The sequence below is a fragment of the Opisthorchis viverrini genome, assembly GCF_000715545.1.
Source record: "Opisthorchis viverrini unplaced genomic scaffold opera_v5_9, whole genome shotgun sequence".
NCBI classification, from domain to species: domain Eukaryota; kingdom Metazoa; phylum Platyhelminthes; class Trematoda; order Opisthorchiida; family Opisthorchiidae; genus Opisthorchis; species Opisthorchis viverrini.
The window spans coordinates 1663779-1678886 of NW_008751665.1; the positions used below are offsets into that span (position 1 = coordinate 1663779).

The 15108-nt window shown below is 43.7% G+C and overlaps 1 protein-coding gene across 1 annotated transcript in view; it reads right to left on the reverse strand.

Moving 5' to 3' along the window:
* Positions 1-15108, reverse strand: part of T265_00880 (hypothetical protein) — a gene marked incomplete at both ends in the record, with an annotated part of 79571 nt that overhangs the window by 64262 nt on the left and 201 nt on the right. The window contains one exon of the mRNA XM_009164775.1: positions 14908-15108. This exon is cut by the window's right edge and continues 201 nt beyond it. The remainder of the gene's footprint in view (positions 1-14907) is intronic.

A 15108-nucleotide genomic window follows, 5' to 3' on the forward strand; every position in this document is an offset into this window, starting at 1 on the left:
GGCAAGTTCTACCGTGAATTTCTAACGCACGAATGCAAATTTGACGAGGCGTCATCTTGAATTTTGTAATGCATCTTTTAGGTGATAAATGTGAATACAACATCGCAAGGAATGAGAGATTAACGGGAGAACTTGTTGGTATGCGACAAAACAGAATATTGGGAACTCAACCTGTCCCTTGCAACTCCGTTTGAAACACCGCAATGCATCGATTGGGATACCTGCATTGACAGTGAAATGCTCGCAACGAAAACGAGGAGTTAAACAAACGATTTGTGCATCATTTATGCTTTTGGAAGTCAGATATGGGACGGCTTGTTATCATAATTATCATCATCATCATCATCATCCTCATCATTAGCTGTAAGAACCGCGTACTTGTTGTACAGTGGTTGTAGCCGCCACAATTGCCTCCATAGAGGTAGCTGCGCATTGGAGGCAGGAACTGCTAAATCGGTGCGTAAATACAAGTCTGTCAGTGGACTTTCAAGTGGAGGGATTGGGGAGGGACCTATGCAGTGAAGGCGATAGCTTGGATGAACGATCGCCATTGGGAACGCGACTGAGTCAAGACTGACAGTGTCTCTAACCATTGATGTGGCCTGTCTCGGGGTCCCCATCCAGAGAGATGGAAATGATCAGCGTAGCCGAGTTTACTGGTAATGGCTTTCATACTTCGCTTCCAAGCCATTGCCGGGCTTTTCCATCCTTCATGTGGTTTTGCCCTTCGAGAATCCGGTTGACTGGCATGCGCAGCACGGTAGTACTACTGCGAGCAGGGTTCGTAAGCCTTGAAAAGCTTTCGTGACTATGAGAAGAACGAATTGAGCTTTTCGTCAATGAGAAGTAATAGTACAATAGTACAAATAACTAATAATAATAGTCGTCCAGCTGTAAAACCCTTTCGGTGACTAGCTTCCAAACCAACCGAATGAAGTACGAGGGCTGAAGTAACTGAAATTACCAATTAAAACACCAGTCGAACAAAGACGACATATTCTAAAAGCAGTCCCTGTCTATCGAAAAAAATCAAAAAAGGATCATCGTTAAGGTTCACCATGTAACCGGAACGATTCAGTTATTATGAAGAAAAAGAGTGAACTCCACACACGAAAACTTCATCCGAATCTGCGTGCTCCTAGTCACAGTTAAGACCGATTCAATCACCGTTAACAGTTTCATCTGTACTGCTTGTCCCAAAAGCAAGGGGTAAAAGGAACACTGATTGCTATTCACTAGAAAACAAGACGTGACAAACAATCGTCAGTTTGCGGACCAAGTCTTAGCTCATATCGATTGCTCACGTGTTATTCCAACCTCAAAGTACTGTCACAGTTAGATTCAATATCCTGCAAGATTCAGTAGGAATTAGGTAACCTTGCAATGGGTGTCAGATAGCGTGTATCGCGCGGCATCAAGGCCTCATCAAATACCGAATGAATGCTCCGATGCTTCACAAAGTGAGTATAAGGCTAGGGGTATTTCTATACCTTGTTGACGTCTGAAGGAAGCCAAAATTGATACAATCAAACTACAAGCGTTTGGAGCTGGCACGATCACAAGGCTACTGATCAATCATAAGAATTAATAAAAGGGGAGGTAACGCTAAAACTGGGATATTGACTACCGATCAAATGGAGGAAGCGTATCTGCCCCCGGGTCCCAAAAATAGCTGGAAAGTTAGAATTCTTGATAAATCCTAATCATACTACTAACATAACATGAATCAGTCATACTGTACTGTTTGCGATTAGTTTTCAAAATCGAAATCGTAAAAAAGAACTGTTCCGTGGGGTTTGGCTAGAACCTCCAACCAAACGAAACCTCGAAATAATTAACAATTCGAGTGTTCTTGATTAAATTCCCCATTCAAAGAAAAGGATGAGGCTATTGCTTTATAGCACATCCATGAAGGCCATTTATGATGATTTCGGAGCGTTTTGATCCCATAGAACATGCAAGCGCAATTAGAAAACTGGCAAGGCGACGTTGTCCGGTGGCCTCAGCTGTGATGGATCAATAAGCGATCAATATCTGACTTTCCACAGCACTGAAATATAATATTACTGAAAGCTAAAACAGATGGAGTATCCCTTGACTTAGAAATATCAACAAGATGGTGTTGTCCGTTATATGCACATTAAGTGAACTGCGGTACCCTTCAAGCGGGAGCTTCGTTGCTATTTGATCGAGTGAATAAATGTAACTGGATGATTCCTTAATTCCACGAAGTACTCAGGAATGAAGCATAGTAAAACCTCACTGGTTTCTGATGTCTTACAGGGACTTTTGGCAAAAGTTGTATCGTTTTTCTTAACCCCGTTTACTCCCGCCGACCAGTACTCACATTCGAAGACATTCGGAAACTCTTGTGGTCATTCTCTGAACCTCGCCCACCAACCTATCTACATTGTTTGTGCTTGTCGCGTTCCTCGAGGATATTTGAACTACTGTTAGACCGGTGTCTTCAAAGTCACAATTTATGCCTGTATAACACATCTGCGACACCTTTCACTTTAACCTGATTGGCGAGAGAAATTCAGGCTCACATTGTAGCATAGTCCAGTAGCAATCAACTGAATAGTCAGTTTCGAGCAAGATGACAGTGGCTCAAACTTCCCACGTTAACTTTCCGGTTAGATAATCTCAAGATCATGCTGAAACTGACAATATCTGAATAGCACACTTGCTAGACACCCGACATCTTCTCATGTCAGAATCAGGGCCCCTCATTCAGTGCACATGTCTAAGATAGATTTCCTGATTAGTATGAGTGAAATTTAGTTGCTTTTTTATGTTTTGTAACCTGATACAGATAGCACATTGCAAGGGTGACACAGAGTCTATCAGAAAAGTGAAGCGATCGCATGCAAGGCATATTGATCACCATTCTCGCACAGCGTTCCAGTTGCAAAATCAACGGCACATTTGGGAGTACGCTGGTTCGGGTTAAAGTGGGTAGGTGTTACGCCACAACTGGGCAACCATCTGATAGATGGAAAAATTCACTCACTGACATGTGTCTCAGTTTTCTCTGTCTACTCGTATTCACTCGAGAAACAGAACTGGAGGGAGCGAAGTATACGATTTTGATGGGAATCTTAGTTTCATAACACGCGCCTCACAGACCTCACACCGGCGATAAGCAACACAATCTTATGAAAACTTTGAAGGCATTAAATGGCGAACGGTGTGCAGGTGACAATACTGGGTTGTTGATGGTGGTGCAAGATGGATACGGGAAAATTTTCCCAACTGGTGACGGACCAATTAGAAGAACATAATATTGCATCACAACACCATCAGAACGAGCAGGGTTAAGATAACATTGGAATAAAACGAAATGAGGTCATGCATATTAATTGCCATGGTCTCCTCGGTTGAGGACGAACGTGGGCTTACAGATGAATAGCGCGTAAAGGAAACTGCCTTCATTGGAGTTATTAACTCCTCTCTCCTCAAGAGAAATGAAATAAAGGACCAAAAAACTTTGGAGAAGGTAATGTTGATATCACACTCAACCCAAGTTTAGGACACATTTCCCCTCTGCCAGGCAGCTTCAACAGTTCATTACGCAATCTCAATCTCCAAGATGTCGTACCAGAAACATTGAGTATACATTCCTCTACAACTAGTGCAACTAATGTTTTAGCATCAAGAAAGCTTAACCACGTGAATGTTTCAACCTTGGCCGTCTATACAAACATCCTTTTGAGCTCAAATACCAGGAACCGTGTGCTGCGTTTCGTGAATAATTCTCACAAAGTGTAAGCTAGCCAAGTGACACGCATTATTACCAAACAGGAAACAAAAATGAGGAAGTGTGAGGTAGGGACAACAGAGTAGGGATCACGGAGTGAGTAGACTGTTGGACAATTCTGTTCGGTCACTTTGGGCTAATTCCCCAAACTTATTGTCCTGGTAACTGATTTGAAAGAACGAAGCGATAACTGTGCACAGAAGAACGCTGGCTTCTTTGATGTTTCCGTTCAACTTTGTGATGTTTGCTCTAAGAACGACATAATTCACCTTAGCCATGGGTGTGTTTTCCAAGGCTCACGGGCGGTAAGATGACCCTGTAACGTTGTGTGTTTATATCGTCCATTCGATAGCGTGGTAACGCTACTTCCAAAAGTCATCTCTAAAAGAGAACAGAATGCTTGTGATTCAGCATCTGTTGCCAGCAATCCCTATTTTCATGGGGATTGCCCCTCTTCATCTTTATGGTGAGACTGTGATAACTGTGATGGTTAAGCCAAAGGAAAGCGTGTCTGTCATAGGAAGAAACGCCAGTGCAGGGAGGGACAAAGGTTGAACGGCGGTATTATAGTAAATATCCCTCATCTACGGTCCAGAAGTGATTCTCGTTCGTTCAGCTGTAACACCCATTCAGTGCCCGGCTGCCATGCCACCCGAAGGAAGCACGAGGGCCAGGTTGCCCAACCCGATACAGGAAAAGTCGGCAAGCAGAGGTCAGGCTCGAACCACAGACCTTGCGGTCAGTAGATTCACGCTCTAACCAGTTGAGCCACTTGGAAAGGTAATATTATTTAATCAGGGACCCAAGCACTGACACAGTTTTTTTCCGAGGTAAATCTGCAGAGACTGTAGCCACGTTCATCAGAAATTCACCTCTTTTATTTTGGTATCGATGCCATCATGGGATCCAAAGCATATCTGAGAGACGCTCTTAGCTTGTGTGAATAAATTTACTCCTGAAATAACAAGCAACGGATGGCATTTACGACGTGATCTAAGGCTGAATGGGTACTTGTTGACAGGCTAAGCGTCAACAAGAAAACTACATGTTTGAAAACGTCACCCGAGCGTTCTGACGGCTTGTTTTTCTAATTTATCTCTTGCCTCCTTCCAACTGTCGCCCTTGAAAAAGTGTAGACTGTCAAATTTGCATACTGATTTGTTATGGCCACACGCACACACATGCCGAGAGCGAGAGAGCGAGAGTCACAACCAGCCATCCTGCGATGCGACGAAAACGGAAAATCGATAGCCTCGTTTCAAACCTTGTAACGAGAAATTATGAACATGTCAATCAACTTACCGGTTGAATACATGTGCTGGTATACCGGTACTGTTATGTAATTGGTTATTCATATCGTTACTCAGAATCTCTTATATGATGGAAGACAGTTGTGAGCAAAGTTCACACACTTATATCTGGACCAAAACATCAATGCGAGTGGCAATGCCCATCATCAGTCCTGGCAGAAACTGTGATGCGAGCGTTAAACGATCAATGACGTGCAGTACTGAACTAAGGGGAGCAAGCCAAGATTTTCTACAGACAGTTGTACATCCTTGAATTCCGCCAGATGAAATCGTGTAAAACGACCTCAATGTCATTGCGGGTGAATGATTACACAGTACTCTTCCTCTGCAAAGGACCTCCCAGGGTGTTCTCTCAAGATACGAAGAACCAAACGTGAACAAACGTGAAGTTTGCCAACCATCACAATCAAAGAGCGTCATTTAAGTTAACGGTTAGTATTCTGGCCCGCTGCCACCTGTACAGAAAGATCTGATATCATACACGCAACGTTTTCACATTCGTTACAACACCTTTCCTATCAATCATTACGGGGTACAGCGACCGAATAAACTTCCGAAGGGTAAAATCAGATTTTACCTTTTTACAAGTCAGAATGCATACGACCAAGTATGCAGTTGCAACTAGTAGAGAGTTACCTGCCAAATTTGCACCCACAAGCCAAACTACGGATTAAACCTATCACAAATTACACTACAAGATGGAATGGCGGTAAGGCTTTATCAAAAACACGCTGTTCTTACCGCACACATTGCATAAGATAAATCAACGTAATATTTATGTAAAGGATGAGTCACTTGTTTTCGTTGTTCTGCTTCATAGTTGCCACATCATGTATGCTGGTAGGGTAGCATAATCTGGGTTCTTCTCAAGCCGCTCTCCTTCGAAACATCTGAAAATATGCATTCCAACCTTGGAATCATAAATCATATCGCACCGGATTCACGCCAACCGAATCAACGGTGCACTTGACATTGTGCACGTATGCCAACGTGCGTGCGTGCGTGCGTACGTGCTCGCGTATATACGTGCCATCAGATAAGTTGATCGATAAACCTTCGGAGAGCCAGAAGATCTACACACCTGACTGCTACCCTAGTCAAGACCATCTCCCGACTCATTGTTTGACAATGTCCTTTAAGCGATAGAAAAAGTAACCATCGCATCGGGGTAGACAGGTTGAGACAAGTGATTATGTCCATACATTCATTTCTAATCAAGCACGTGCGAACATGTGGGTCTCCTGTCAATGAGCACGGTTAGGCTGACCAAGTTGAATACCATTCTCTAAACGTCTTCATTACAGACTGAGAAAGTTGTGCATGAAATCTTCTTCAACGTGATGCAGTTGTACTCGACGAGGCTGGAGCCATCCCTATCATACGAGGTTAGTGATACTTGACCGCGAGAGCTTACAATCTGCAATTGTACATTGACCACAAAGCCTTAAGAGTTGTTCAGGAAAAGAAAAGCAATTCCTGATACGAATACATTCCAAGCAACGTATCAACATTGGATTGTTTTTTTTTCAGATCGCTGACGAAACGTCAATTCTAATTTAGAACACATCGACTGGATGGCAACATTATTTGATATGGATAGGCTATTTAATTTCAGCAGATTAACAGGTGTGATTGTCAGTCTGTTGACCATCGGTTTCTCTGAAACATTGGTCAGGTCTGGTGAGAATACCGAATGAGTAATCATGAGGTACGCCACATGATCATAGGAAGAAGGAACTCGCCAGAGATAGGTGAATTACTTACACTTCATAGGTTGCGCTGGTTAGGACCTGAACGCCTCACATTAGAAGACCGTCTACCTAATAGAGCTATTTTCGCCCAGCCCTATGCTGATTGGAAGTGACCTAGAGGTGACCTGGAAACGAAGTACGAAAATACCGACCAGTAAACTTAGTCGAGTCGACAAATGCCGTCTCCCTGGATGGGAACCCCAGGACTAGTTAATGAAACTGGCAGAAATGGTCCGATCGCGCAGTCAGTGGCTCTCATGCATCAATGCTATCGCCTTCAATGCGTAGCGACGCAGCTCCCGAACTAACCAGATATGCCTCCAAGGTTTGACTGCATGTCCCACACTCCCCAACTTCTCTGTGGTCGAAACTGTATGTACCCGTGGTACATAGCTAAAAAATCGAGTGATTAGTTGGTTGATTGATTGATTGATTGGTTGGTTTATTGGTTGGTTGATTGATTGATTGAAGTGTGAATTCATTTAGGGCCCTTAAGACCCCGGGAAACCGGTATTCGTCTCATTCAGACAAGGCTAAACGTCCGCAAACATGCAAAAGAATGTCCTTCGAATTTTGGTAGAGATAACTGCCTTGCAGCTAAATCTTTTTTAGACTTTGATTCCGCTGTGAACTCGAAATACTTCACCTGTACAACAGAATTAGCCATTACTGGCTACATACGGTTGCCTAGCAACTGGGACTATATTTGGATACGTAGTACGAAAGGTGTGCGCCACAACCAAACTCATCGGATTCATAGCGTAGATTTAGGATAGCCTTCGTTGGGTGGATGAAAAGGTAGCACCCATGTTGAAAACATCCCTGTTCTGCCGGATGCAGTCTTCTCAGATCATACTGCTTGGTTCCCCTATGTACAAACTATTTTCAGAAGAGTCTGACCTGCTGTTAGAATGGGAGCGGTTTTTGTTCGTTTCAGCCTTCTTTCTTTACCAGCATTCCGTCACATATTCCCACCCAGAACTTCTTCACATAAGTAACAAACCATTTATGTTCTATGATCAGTGCGCGATTATTGGTTTCTAACGCTCTGTTTAGGTTCGGCCGGACGATTCTTTGCGAAACCGAATTCCTAGCCAATGTTGCCGTATTTTAACGACCACAGCAACTATGAGCTGTTTCTCATTGGATCCATCACCTGCCACAGCCCTTTCACCCATTCGATAGTTCAGTCTAGGCCTACGGGTTTCCACTGCATGCCAACTCTACGGTAAGCCTCATCGCCTACATGGTACACTGTTATCTATTTAAGAGAGTTATTAAAACTCGTCAGTCAGACTACTCTTAACCATAAGACTGTACAACCATATTGAATGTGAAATGCGGTTCACCATTCTCAGGCAGCTTTACGCAGTTGCATCGTCATCATCATCGTCATCACTGACAGCAATATACCAGTAATACATACCGACGCCTAACTGCCACATGTCGCTTAATTGTTTTTCAATTCATCATCTATAAATTACGTAGCGTGGATACGTTGATTCCAGTTGCTCCAGTTTCGATCACCGAAAAGTGGGAGTGTGTGAGACATGCGGCCAAACCTTGAAGGCGATGGAATGTCTGGTTAGTTCGGTAAACTGGATAGCTACGCACTGAAAGCGAAGGCTTTGAGTTGAGTCCCATCCAGGAAGACGGCAGTTGCCCACCCGACTTAGTTTCCTGGTTAGTGTTTTCGTACTTCGCTGACAGGTCATCCGCTGTCCACCTCTAGGTCACTTCCACTCAGCACAGGGCTGGGTGAAAAGAGCTCTACGAGGCAGACAGTCTTCTGGCATGCAGAGTACATGTCCTAACCTGCGTAACCTATGGAACGTGATCAATTTAGTTATCGTGATGGCTTTTTTCATTTACTTGAGGAAATTCTCCAGGTTTATAACCATACAGCAGTTTTCGTAGTGCACTTTCCAGTAGTTACCATAGTAAACTAGAAGCGCCAAGTTCACCGTAAATAGTACTTCTCAAAATTGTCTTCAGTCTGCTGTTCAGGGTGAAAAATTGCCGAGGATAATGCGCGGTGTCTGTTTAAGTTACCGGGCGCGCTATAAGTGATGAAAACAGGTTATATTTATTGTTTTCGACAAAGAACCCCCATTCGCATACCAATCTGGTTTTCACGGGCCAATCAACTGAATCTCTCGTCTGTGAGATTCTTCAACTGAATGCGCTGCACAGAACTTTCCGCAACTTTATGAGTAATATATTAAGGCAATGCAATGTATCGCGATATCTCGAATATCGTACTGACTGTGCAGCACATTCAGTCGGAGAATATCATTAACGAGAGATTCAGTTGAGTCTCTCGTGAAAACCAAATTGATTTGCAAATAAGTGTATTTCTCGAAAACAGTCTAATTTGGGTTCAAGTGGAACATAAGGTTGACAGAAACCGGGGGACTGTGCCTACCGGTCGTGGGCTGTCAAAGAGTTTCCAGCAACCTTGTAAGTAGTTGCCTTTATGAAAATACGTTGTTTTTTGTCATCAGATTTTATCAGAAGTTGGGTGGGTGGTCCCACCTTGCTTGCCTGAGCTTTTTGTATCATTTGATTAGTAGTGAGTAAGATTCTAGTCTAACATGGCCACACGCATTAGTATATATCTGAGTCTGCTAAATTTTTCCCGTTGCCCTGGACCCATGAAATGATGGTGGTGACGTGACTCAAAGATGTGCCTTCGGGCTTCATCTGAAAGCAATCAAAGTTGGCTTACGTATGCTCTGAACTTACTGAACAATGGTGCCCCGGAAGTTGATGAGGTTGTGAGGAAATTTAGAAAGTACCTAATCTATGGTGGTTCATGTAGCAGTACTTTTTGGTGAAAACGATCGCGATTGTTGTTTGTCGGAAACTTTCGCTTCTGGGAACTGCAAAGGCGCTTGTTTGGGCCCGGGAGCGTGATTAGCCCACAATTTGTTCACATGTGCGAGCTGGGTAAATTCGAATACCATAGTTTGTTGCCAAGTGGACATTTGTTATAGATCAGTCGCCCGTGGAGTGATTTGCACGGCTGATGATTTTTTCCCGTCAGATTTGTAGAAAGGTCATTCTATACTATCTGTGAAGACAATCTATTGGTCTATCTCTTAGGATTCACAGCAACGAATCGATAAGTTAAGCTGTACGCTGATACATCCCGACTACATAACTCGGTAAACCCATGTTAGCATGACAATCGCTCTCCCAAAAGCCAGTTATTATAGATACGGACAGGTGCAAATTAGTACGGCGTGTTTGTGTGTTTCCGCCCTGCAGCTTGCACATGTTTGCTGTGGATTTACATGTCTGAAAATCCGGATATAGACGTGAGTGAGTGAGTGCGCAAACGGGCACACGAGGACGTATTATCCTGGCCGACCAGTGCCCCGATTGCGTCTGACAAGTCAGTATTTAATTTAGTATAAAGTCATTTAAAAGTTTTACTAGGATTGAAATCAACTTAGTAAATTTTTGCAATTTAATGTACCAAGACGAACGGAAAATGAGGGGCAAATATGGCAAGTCGACCAGGTAACCCCCAATTTAGGCATCCCTTACTTACATGTCGCTGATTACCGAATGTACAGTAGTATCCGACTGGGTTATTCTGGGCCTGACAGAAATGAAAAGCTACACAATGTACCGAATACTGTCAATGGGTTTGCACATCGAAGTTAGTTACTGAGTCGTGTGAGTATTAGCACGAAATCTGACCTCCTCCCTATGGACCGAATGCAACGCTGTCATCCTAGATGATGTACGTCTTTATACAACGACCCATAGGAAAGATCGATCATCAGGCTCATTTGATTATCTACATTCTAGTTGTACCGCCGAACAAAAAACTGCACTCGGCGACAAAGAATGAAACGACAGGAAATTAGGTAAACTAGTTGCTGGCGTTGGCTAAACTCATAGCCATGGACGGTTGCCATCTAACCACTTTTTGCCCTTGTTTACCAGCCTACTGTCACGTTAAGCGGGTGATATAAGTAGGGTTTCATCAACTGGACTGAATTGAGCTTGACCAATCATTAGGCCCAGCGTAGGCGCACAAGACCATTTCTGGGGACGTACCACAATCGCATTAAATCTGGAGCAAAACGAAGCTGGAACGAACGACGACGCATGGGTATAAAACCGAGCAGATGTCTACCCCTCATTAATTATTCTTTTTGTGTTTTTACGCAAAAGTAACATTTTAACCAAGGAATACACTCATTTGCAAATCGATTTGGTTTTCACGAGAGACTCAACTGAATCTCTTGTTTAGGATATTCTACAACTAAATGTACTGCACACAGGCCGCCTCATAATTCAGCTGGCACGATATTCGAGATATCGCAGTATATTTTCACAAAGGAATCTACTCACAAGGTTGCTGAGGGCTAGCGAAGAGTTTTCAGCAACCTTGTGAGTAGTTTTCTCAATGAAAATAGCATTTTTACCGTTTTTAATCCATTTTAGTTAGGTGGCACCATAAACATGGCAACTGGTGACCGTCAAACCGTCTCACCATGTCACATGAGTAGTTCTAAATCACCGATATGCAACATTGGTGAATACCCAGCTGATTCCCCCACACACTCCCAAGCTCTTCCATACTCACGCATAAAACACACACCACGTTTGTGTTTGCAGTACGGTTCTGCTTGGTCACCACATTCGAGTCAAGTATCTCCCTCTGTCCATGCTTAGACGCGGGAAGTCGAGAGGCAGAGGTCGGGTTCGAACCGCGGACTTTCCGGTCAGTAAATTCGCGCTCTAACCACTTGGGCCATCTCCTCCTCATCTCCCTTAGTAGTTTTCTCGACGAAGGACCACTGCACTAATGATAATGATAATAATGTCCTTATAAGAATAAGGTAAACGACAGATTCAGGTGGGATTCAGTTCAATCCTCCGCTAACAGTGTGTTGATCTGCACATACACTTCCAATATGATGTTCAAGGCCTAGTCTCGAAATCCGGTCGATTATGCTTGTACCTGGAAGGAATAGGATCTGAATGTCAAATAAAAAACCTCACGGTTGGCAAATGGTTTCGAACAACCAAAATGTCTGGTAACAACCCTTGGTACTTTATTGGTGTACTACGAAAGATCCAACCTGAAGAAGCGATACAATCATGCAATGGACAAGGCAAATATTCGCAGTCCCTAGGTAATTCCCCAGGGTCACTGTGCTCGTTTTTTCGGAATTTCTCCCACATTTCAAACTATAAACCAAGCCAGGAATGATCTAGTCAGGAAGGAGAACTTTACTACGAGTTGTACGACCCTTTAGCCTGAAATTTTGTTCAACAAGCAGTCAGCATCAGGGCGAGATGGTTCAAGTGGTTAGAGAGCATCTACTGACCGGAAGGTCCGTGGTTCGAACCCGACCTCTGCCTCTCGACTTCCCCTGTCTAGGCTTGGGCGACCTGGCAGTATCCCAGCCCTCGTGCAACCTTCGGTTGGCATGGCAGCTAGGCACCGGAAGGGTGTTACAGTTGAGCGAGCATCAGAACACGTAAAGCGGACTGCATGAAACCAAAAGATTACCGCCACACTATGGGTGCACTTCAATCACAATCACTTGTAGACAGCTAGCATACTGACCGCCGGTTCAAATCTCCACACGGATTCATCAGCTGCGCGCTTCTGACCATTTCCAACAAGGACAAAACACACATTTACCGCTTGTTCGACTTTTCAGCATAAACTCAAACTAACAGGACATGTTAGAAACTACTTCTTATAAAAAACAGATGGCCGGGAAACTGTTTTCGAGGCAACCGGTTACCAGACTGCCCCACAGTTGTGTACAAGACTAGCTTACAGTGAAAAGCCATTTGAAGCCATTTTCTGATCATACGAGCCTCGAGAATGTTTTGTGTGGCATGGGATGCGCGAGGATGCAACTCAGGGTACGTGGTCCCCTCCGTTTTTTTTGTGTGTCACAGTGTGACTGAAGACTTTAGCATTGGCCCCCGACGAGCTGATGTCATTCAGCCCGGATACTATGAATCAGCTGATCACGCCACGAAAGTTCCGAAAATCAATCGTTTGAAGGCAGACTATATATGCAACTAATTTTTCAAACAAACCTGAATTACCCTCCACTGTCTGGACAGCACTTTCTTAGAATACGTCTCCTGGAGAGACGTAACAACGCACATCTGCAACGTGGCTCTGGGACTACGTGAATCCACGGTGAAAACCAACTCTTAAGAGGCACTTGGTAGGGTGGTTTGCTGATGCATGGGTGTGGGTTTTATCACCATTTTGTATTGATTCGAGACTTCCACTCAAAGGTCGGGTTCTATGGGATATTCGGATAGCAAAAGATCCTCCTTTAGGCATCGATCAGTTTGCTTTCAAGCGGAAAGCAAAAAAAAACACTGTATACATTGCACAAATTACTAGAAACTGCCAAATAGTTTTCTTTGTTGTTGTCGAAAAATCGGTACTGGAAGACTTCACAATTTTTTGGCAATTTGTCTGTGAACTGGTACGTTAGTGCTACGACCTGATTTTGTTCCCGGAGGATGCCAAAAATACGTTCTCTGCGGCTGTCTCTTCAGAGGATTACTGTAATATTCCACTTATAATGTTAACTTAAACCCTAGAAGCTCGTTTATTTGGGAGTGGGATGGCCCAGTGGTTAGAGTGCGAATTTACTGACCGTAATGTTCGTGGTTCGAACCCGCCCTCTGACTCTTGACTACCCCCGTCTAGGTGTTGGGGATACCAATATCCCCCAGAAAACGCTGTGTTTTTGTGTGCTAGCGAACTCCTGGCATCTTCAAGGTCAAACTATGAAAATTATTTGACAATTGAGAAAATACGGGAGTGGGCCGTCGATAAGTTTCCATCAACGTTCCATCAACTTGTATATCCTGTAAAAATTCAGCCTTTTATTCTGTTCATGAACATCACGAGAAAGACGCTCACTTGCACCTCAAATTACCACCATATTAGTCAAGTCCAAATCCGAAGAGGGCTTGGAATTCAATCGTATTAAACAGGTGATAACATTAGGGAAAGACAGATGACGATCAATGGTCGCACCGGGGAGTAGTAGTTGTGAGTAGAATGGTTAGATAGTGGATCGTGCAAAAGAGCACCCGTCCCATTAGGGGAAACTTATTGCTTTTTCCCCATCCCCCCCCAGTCATTCAGGCCGCGGAAAACACGCCAGGTAAGATTCGCCTGACACCAAAAATGTATTTTGCTAACTAACCGCTGGGGTCAAACAAGAATAATATCCCACTTCCCCGTTCGCTTTGTCGTGTGTGTGTGTGTGTACGTTTACTTTTCCCTCACAGGTTAGGATATTGTTAGCTTGGGTGTATTTTTGTTTATCTGATTTTGTTGTGACCAGAATCCCTGGGCTATCGATCGCTTCTCGACTTGGCATTAATTGTTCGGAACGAATCGCCCGGTAGATTAACTAATTCCAGATTGAACAGTGGTTAATGTCCGAAGTTACTGACCGGAAAGTCCATGGTTCGAAATAAACACCGGCATCTCGGCGGCTCCTATCTAGACTTACGCAACCTTGAATTTTTCCAGCCCTCGTGCTTCCTTCGGGTGGCATGGCAACTAGACACGAAAAGGGCGTTACAACTGGACGATTCATTTATTAATTTTTTAACGCCCCAGACACTAAACTCATGACACCACCGGCAGGACAATTTGAGCTCTTCAATCATCCGAGATAAAAAAACAGTGAAATATTTTCACTTGACCGAATTCTGTTTTTTTTTTTGTCCGACATTGTACGGTCTCTCCTTACTGCCGACCAGGACACATATCTTTGCAAATATTTGCTCACAAATTCTTCCCAAACGCATGAGCGATGGTTCAAACATGTCTCGCCATAGCCCTCACTGCAGTTGATGTGAACCTATGAATGATTCAACTGCTGCCCTGTTGTCATGTGAACAAGACAATTTATGACCGATATGACTTCTCCGGTCAGACGCAAGCCATGTGTGTCCCAAAATTGGTTATTGTCGTGTGGGTTCTGATAACTCAGTGTGCAGCCGGTAACGTACCACCCAAAAAGAACCACAGAGCACTCGCAAGAGAACAATTTTAGCAACTTACCCTAATACTTTTCGATGCAACCAGCTTTTGTTTGTCAGCGTAAACACCGTGTGGCACTGCCTTCCTCACAGTGAACGAGGAAACTATATATGTCGATTTAATCCACGTATGTTCAATCTGTCACAGGTAAATGTTCCTCCACACAGGTGAAATGTAGGGAAAACACACGATATAGGCTAGAGAGTAATTTCCGAAATTTCG